At 41.0% G+C, this 7,363-nt stretch overlaps 1 protein-coding gene across 1 annotated transcript in view; it reads left to right on the top strand.

Annotated features, from left to right (window-relative positions):
• The window catches only part of Pecr (peroxisomal trans-2-enoyl-CoA reductase), a 43,438-nt gene that overhangs the window by 5,266 nt on the left and 30,809 nt on the right, over positions 1–7,363 (top strand). The gene's annotated exons all lie outside the window — the stretch shown is intronic.

The raw sequence follows: 7,363 nt of genomic DNA on the forward strand, positions 1-7,363 counted from the left end.
ATAAATGGAGAACTATAGAGAATGCAGAAAAAGAGACTATCAGGAGCATGGTCTCACTTACTTTCTTGTCTGAAAGTACAAAAAGAGGGGGCTGGGAAAATGGCTCACTAGAGTAAGTACTTGCCTGGCAAGCGTAAGGGCCTGAGTTCAATCCCCGGTTCCGCAAAAAAAAAAAAGAAAAAAGAAAGAAAGAAAGAACAAGAAGAACCCACAATTTACCTGAGAAATTTTTATGTTGGCTTATGTTTTAGACTATAGTTGGCTGGTTCCAAGTAGGGCAGCATGGCACAGAAGCATGCCAGATAGGAAGCAGAGAGTCAAGGGAGGAGACAGGAAGGCACAGATACCCTCTGCACCATGTACTTGGTGACCAAACCCCACCTCTTATCAGAACCAGCTATAATGGCCCCATAATCTATCACTTCCTAAAACCTCACCTGTGATTGCATTAGGCTTTCAGGGGACATAAGCCAAAACATTTTTCCCCTGGCTCCCAAAAGACTCATGTGCATCTCTTTATGCAAAATGCATTTAGTTCATCTCTAAGCATTGCCAAAGTCAACAGTTTCATCATTACTGAGAAGTCCCAAGTCCAAAGTCTCCTCTGAGACTCAGAGCAAACTCTTAGCTGTGAGCCCTGTGAAAATTAAAGAAGAAAAAGACACTGCTGAGATGCAAAGGCCCAGGGTAGACATCCCCACTCCAAAAGGCTGGAGTAGGAGCACAGAAGTGAGTGAGACCAAAGCAAGACCAACTCAGTGGGGTAAAAAATCACATAGCTCTGTGTTCTGTACCAAGGGCAAGCTGTGCTGAGATGAGAACTCCAAAGGGCTCGGGAAGAGTTGCTGATGAATGTAATCCTCACGGCTTTTCTCTCGTGCTGGCTCTGCTCACTCCTTGTGACTTTCCTCAGATCTTCTGTGTTCCTGGCTTTTCCAGCTTCTTGGGCTCTCCATTGCATTTTTTTTTCTTCAGTCATATTTTATTCCATTGCATTTTTTGGCTTAATTCTTGAAGTTTCACATACTACCCTCTCAGGGGCACACGGCCAGGTCTTCTTGTGAAATCTGGGTGAAAGTCTCCCTGGCCCTATAACTTACATTTTGCATGCTTGTAAAATCACTACTATTTGGGTGATGCCTAGGTCTGCTGCTGGCTTCATACCCACTTCTGAACAGATGCCACCTCTAACAGCAAGTCAGCTATAAGCCCCATAATCCAATTGGCTCTCAAAAATCTGGAGATAAACCATAACTAATACTACAGGAAATACAGTTTCATTTTGTTTTCTAATCCAATTTTCCAGTCTGTGTCTTTTCACTGGGGAGTTGAGTCCATTAATACTGAGTTATTATTCTAAGGTGTTTATTGGACCCTGTCAGTGCATCATTGCATTAGTTCTGGGGTGTGTGTGTGTGTGTGTGTGTGTGAGAGAGAGAGAGAGAGAGAGAGAGAGAGAGAGAGAGAGAGAGAAACTCTTCTCCAAGTTAAATGTATGATTTCCTTTGGACTGTTTGGTGCTGGTGGTCTCCTTATCTCTGTCTAGGATTCCCCTAATTATTTCCTGTTCTTATGGTTTAATAGTCATGTATTTCTTTGGGATTTCTTTGTTGTGGAAAATCTTTTTCTGTTGACTTTGAAGACTAATATTGCAGGATATAAAACTCTGAGTTGGCGATTATTATTTTAGAGCTTGAAAGACTTTGTTCCTGGATGTCCTGGCATGTAACGTTTGTATTTTTTTTTTCGGACTGGGGATCAAAGTCAGGACCTTGCACTTGCGAGGCATGCACTTACATTGCTGAGCTACCTCTCCGGCCTAATGTTTGTATAGAGAAACCTGTAGTTATTCTGATACACTTGCCTTTATAGGTCACTTGCTGTTTTGTTTTTGCTTTTGTTTTTAACAGCTTTTACTAGTCTGCTTTTGTTGAATTTCAGAAGTTTTGATTATGATTTGTTGTAAACAGGCTCTTTTCTGGTCATGGCTGTCTTGGCCTCTAATAGCATCCCTCTTGTACTTGAGTATTAAATTCTTTCCCTAGACTTATATAAAATTTTCTGCTATAATTTCAGTGAATTAAGTTGTTTGTACCTTTTATCTTTAATTTCTCCTTTATTCCTGTAATTCTGAGGTGGTTGTTGTTTCTCTAATTCATTGGGCAGCTGTTGGACCCAGCTTGCAGTGTCTCGTCGTTTTAGGATATCCTTGAGTTTAGGTGCTACTGTGTCCACCTTGCCTTCTATTTCTGACATTGTCCTCACATTGGTAGAGTCTGCTACCCACACTTTCCAATGACTTTTTCATGTCATATGTCTCTGCTTACCTTCTTTTCTAAAGTGGTCATTTGTAACCTGTATTGTCTTACTCAACTCAATTAGCTTTTTATTTGTTTCTTTAAACTTATGAAACATTTCATTGATAAAATTCTTTGTCTAATTAAATCGTCTTTGAACTTCTTAAATGTCTTATGCTTATGTTTCATATTTTGTCTCTTCAAACTTTTTAACCATTTGGTTTGTTGAGTCTTTGCACATAGCTTCGTATTCCAGTATCTGAGATCTGTTGGTGGGAGGCGGGGGGTTAGGGGCAATTGTTGCCTTGTTTTCTCATGTTTCTATTGTTTTGGGGTATGGGTTGGAGATGGAGCAGAGAAACTGTCACTATTGCTGTGATCTCTGTAGTTAGTTTCTGTCTCCCTGTGATGTGTCCTTTGGTTTGGCTATGTTTTGGTGCTTATACCCCTATATTGTTTCCACACCACTCTTTACTGTGAGACTCCTGAGTCCGCCCTGCTTTTCCCAATCAATGTGATCAATCAGGGCTATATTGCCCTGCTTTAAAGCTGCTTTCACTCCAGTAGCTTCCAGTGTTTGCACCCCCATCACCACTGTCTCCTACTAGCTTTGTGGCCTATGGGAGCTTCAGAGGTACCTCTTGCTCCAGAGGCCCCTGTGACCATGCATCCCAGAATGTGGAACTATCCAAGCCTAGATGAGTCCCTGACCACCTTATGGATAAGAAGACAAACAGACTACTGAGCTCAGTGCCTGAAGTAGGCAGAGGGGCACAAGCAGTCTGAGGGACTTGATGCCAGCACTTTCAGACATGCCCCTCAGAAAACCACACCACTTGCTGGGTAGGACCACTGTGTCCTTCACAACCTGATCTCACTACTGCTTAAACTTCTCAAAGGATCTGCACCTGGCCCACTCCTTCTCTGTGTCTCTTTTGTGGCTGTCTCCCACCAAGTCACTCTGGTCCCAGAGACCCTGAAGCATAATGGTTCTGTGACTTCTGATTCCCGGGATAGCTTAGTCTTAATAAACTCCTTCTCTCCTCAAAATGGCTCCTGAGGATATCATTCCAAGATGGAACAGGCACTGCAGTGGATTTCTTTTCCAAAGCTAGCCTGCTATTTTTAGAGCAAACCCCCCACTTTCTATTTGCAGCTCACAATAGAATGGGCTCTTGTTTCGGTGGTACTGCCAGATTGCTGTTTTTCCCTGGGACTGGCAACCTTCTATGGGCTTCCTTTGTGTTTGCAGAGACTGAACCTCCCCAGAAGACTGGATTAGCAATCCAGATTGTTTATTCTTTTCTCTGCCTGTGTCTTCAGTTTCTCTGTAGTTTCTAGTTTTCCTGTTGGCTCTTGATTCCAGGAGCTCTACTTTTTTTAATTTTTTTTTAATTTTTTAAATTTTTTTTTTATTTTTTTTTGTCGTTGTTTTTTAAGGATTTTTTTTTTTTTTTTCCTCTGAATGCCTTCAGGGTAGGTTTGGGTGGCTTGAGTTGTGGGGATCGAACCACAGCAACCTGAGCCTGACTGCTTTGTTGAAGCAGCCACTTAAAGAGCTGATAAGGATTTTTTTTTTTTTTGCTTTTTTTTTTTAACATTAAGTTTTTATTTTCCAGATGTCTCAATTCCAGGTCCCAGAGGTGCTATATTTTGCTGCCAGCCATATGCCACTGCTTTTGGTCCTCATTTGTGTCTTGATGTCACTCAGATCTGTTTCTCTAAACCTTCCTTCCATGTAGTAGAGAATGGTTTTGGAAAATCAAGACCAAGTGTGCTGCAGGCTATCATTGCTTTTGGGAATTTTCACTGAACAGCTAGTTGGTAAATGTGTCTTTAAATGTTAAATATATTTTTGAAAGACAAATGACAAGCAGAAAAATACTTAAAGTTCTAAAATTTAAGGGAAAACCTTTTAGGCAAACTCAGGTGACTTTTAAGCATGTAAATAGGTACTTACTTTTGTCTAATGAGAACAATGAAAATTATAACTGCATGTAAAACCATTTCTTGTCTGTCACAGTGAACAAGGTCCAAGAGTTTCACAACATACTTTATGTGACATTTACTCCTTGATCCAGAAATTTCACTTTCATAGACCTTTCCAAAGGCATACTAATAAGAACTATAGTTAAAAAGAGTGTTAAAGGCCATATGTGGTGGCACATTCTTGTAATCCCAGCACTTGAGAGGCTGAGGCAAGAGGATTGTCATGAATTTGAGGCCAGCTCGGGCTACAAAATCAGTTCAAGGCCAACCTGAACTACATACTATGACCCCGTCTCAAAAATAAAAGAGTGTCACAGTAATATCCATGATACAGGAATGATACCAGACCTCCAAATGAGACAGGGGAAATATTATAACTCCCAAGCTGCTAGATGTCTGATATGTTGAGCTCATGTTCCACAGAAACAAAGAATGAATTCTAAGGAACAACAGAGGTCAAGAATAGGAAATATTCATTGAAGGGAAGTGATACAGTACCTGAGAGCAGGAGGGCGCCCTCATAAGTTGCAACTTCGAAGGAAGTTTTATAGAGCATAGTCACGAGAGTACAATATGGGTTAAAGCTGTGATCAACCCATAAGTATAGCTGCTTGGGTAATATTGATCCAATGCAAGTCACATAGCAAGCAAAAAACTTTCCAAGAAGTGATGGATTGGGGGGCAGGGTCTTGGTCACCCAGTGAGGTGACTGTTGTCTATCTAGACTTTATTTCGGCCAGGTGTCACCACTTATTCCCTGGGGAGACATGTAGGCCTGGTCATTCCATCTCTGTCCTGAGGCCTGGCCTCCAACAGATTCACCTCTGGCCACAGTTGTAGTGTGTTTTCATTTTTTACATTGACTTTCTCAAGGGCCTTCCCCTGTCTCGCCGGCTGCTTAACTCAGCTGTCTATAATAATTGTAGCACCTTTTGTAAGCAAAACTCAGAAGACAACTTAGCTGTCAATCAGTAATGGTTTGGTTAAATAAACAACTGCAATGGAGTACTGCGAACTGTACAATGACTGAAAAAAAAAATAATAAAAAAATAAAAAAGGGCCGGGGAGATGGCCCAGTAGAATAAGCGCTTCCCTGGCAAGTGCAAGGGCCTGAGTTCAATCCCCAGTTCCGGAAAAAAAAAAAAGACTGAAAAATATCTCTATTATCTCTTTTTCATGATTCAGAAGTCAGTTTTATATTATGAGTTTTTGATGAGACATTCTTAAATTATGAACTCTTACAGCATTGTATTTTTCTTAAAATTTTCATACACACTATTCACAGTTAAAGGGCAGATTTTCATAGTCTGTCATTTATCTCTCTTGATACTCACAGTACCTGTGTCATGTATGCAAGGTGAATAGTACTCTATATAGCTGAGACTTGGGTGAACTAGACCAAGATATGCTCAAAGCAAGTGGGGTTTGTTTGTTTGTTTGGTTTGGTTTGTTTCTTTTTGCTATACTGGAGATTAAACTCAGGACCTAGTGCTTGCCAGGCAGGCACTTAAGCTGCTGAGCTGTATCCCCAACCCTCAAGCCTTTGCCTCTATGCTTCTAAATCCACATCTACTTTCTGTTGTATACATCATGCTGCTTCAAAAGCTACCAAACAGTAATTTCAAACTTTGTAAAAGAAATGTTGATCCAGAAAGTAGCCATGTGCTAGGAATGGGAGAATAAAAAAGTCATTGCTAGGGACCGGGGAGATGGCTCAGTAGAATAAGCACTTCCCCGGCAAGCGCAAGGGCCTGAGTTCAATCCAATAATAATAATGATGATAATAATAATAATAACAACAACAATAATAATAATAGTAGCTTTGTAGATTTTCTTTCTTTCTTTCTTTCTTTGTTTCTATGTATTTGGTACAGGGTCTCACTATGCAGCTCAGACTCGTAGTGATCCTTCTGTTTCCAGCCTCCCCACCACTGGGAATACAGGTGTGCACCACCATGCCAGGACTCAGTGACTGGCTCAGTCTTGCCCAGGGCAGGGCCAGCACAGCATGTGGTGCTGGTGATCCAACTGCGGTCCCTGCGCTTGCCTAAGTAGGCACTTAGTCCGCTGAGCTATCTCACTGTCCCTTGCAGGCAGTTTTCATTTTGTGAGATGAAATCACACAAAAGTTCACTCCAATCAGTTCTGGAGGTAGATGGTGGAGATTGTGTATAATAATATGAATGCACTTAAAATTTTAGCACTGAATTGTACACTTGAAATGGCTAAGATGGTAAATACTGTGTATTTTACCAAAATTAAGCACCATTGGAAGAACAAAGATTATTTAATCAATTTAGGCAGTGGGGTTCATTCTTTTGATACAATAGAATAACTTGACATTCTAGCTTTCTCTAAATTATTTTATGTTATAATTGCTGTAATTTCTTCTCACCTTGGCAGTGGCTTATGAACCTTCCATTTGGAAAAATTCTTCTTATATCTTTATCTGTCTTCTCCGTGGCATACCACAAAACCAACAGACACTGAAACTGAAGGAAGAAATTTGTACACTTGAAATTTGGAGCGCTTTATTAGCTGAGCTCAGTGGCAACACTCTCCTCAGAAACTGACAAGAGTGAAGCCCCAAGCTGAAGCAAGGCACAGTTTTTAAGGCAGAAAACCACAAAAGTAGGGGTGGTTTTACAGAGTTAGTCATAACTGAAGGTTAACTCTTTGTCCCCATAGAGGTCACATTTCGCAAACCTTACAGGAATATGTCCTTATTTGGCTTAGGTGTTGTTTTTGTTCCAGGAGTCGGAAAGACATCTGATGAGAGTTTAATCCAGTTCTCGGTATGCTGAGAAACATTTTCTTATCTGTACAAGCAGTCACATTTTGCAGTTAGGCATGGGTGGGAGTTTACAAAAGAGATCAAGGGCTGGGGACATGGCTTAGTAGAATAAGTGCTTGCCTGGCAAGTGCAAGGGCCTGAGTTCAATCCCCGGTTCCGAAAAAAAAAAAAAAAAAAGCCTTAATTTTGGGCTGGAGAGATGGCTCAGTGGTCTAAAGCACCTACTTGAAACAAGCTTGGCAAAGCACAGGGACCGCGGTTCGATCCCCAGCACCACATGCCA

The sequence above is a fragment of the Octodon degus genome, unplaced genomic scaffold (genome assembly GCF_000260255.1).
Source record: "Octodon degus isolate 3935 unplaced genomic scaffold, OctDeg1.0 scaffold00135, whole genome shotgun sequence".
NCBI classification, from domain to species: domain Eukaryota; kingdom Metazoa; phylum Chordata; class Mammalia; order Rodentia; family Octodontidae; genus Octodon; species Octodon degus.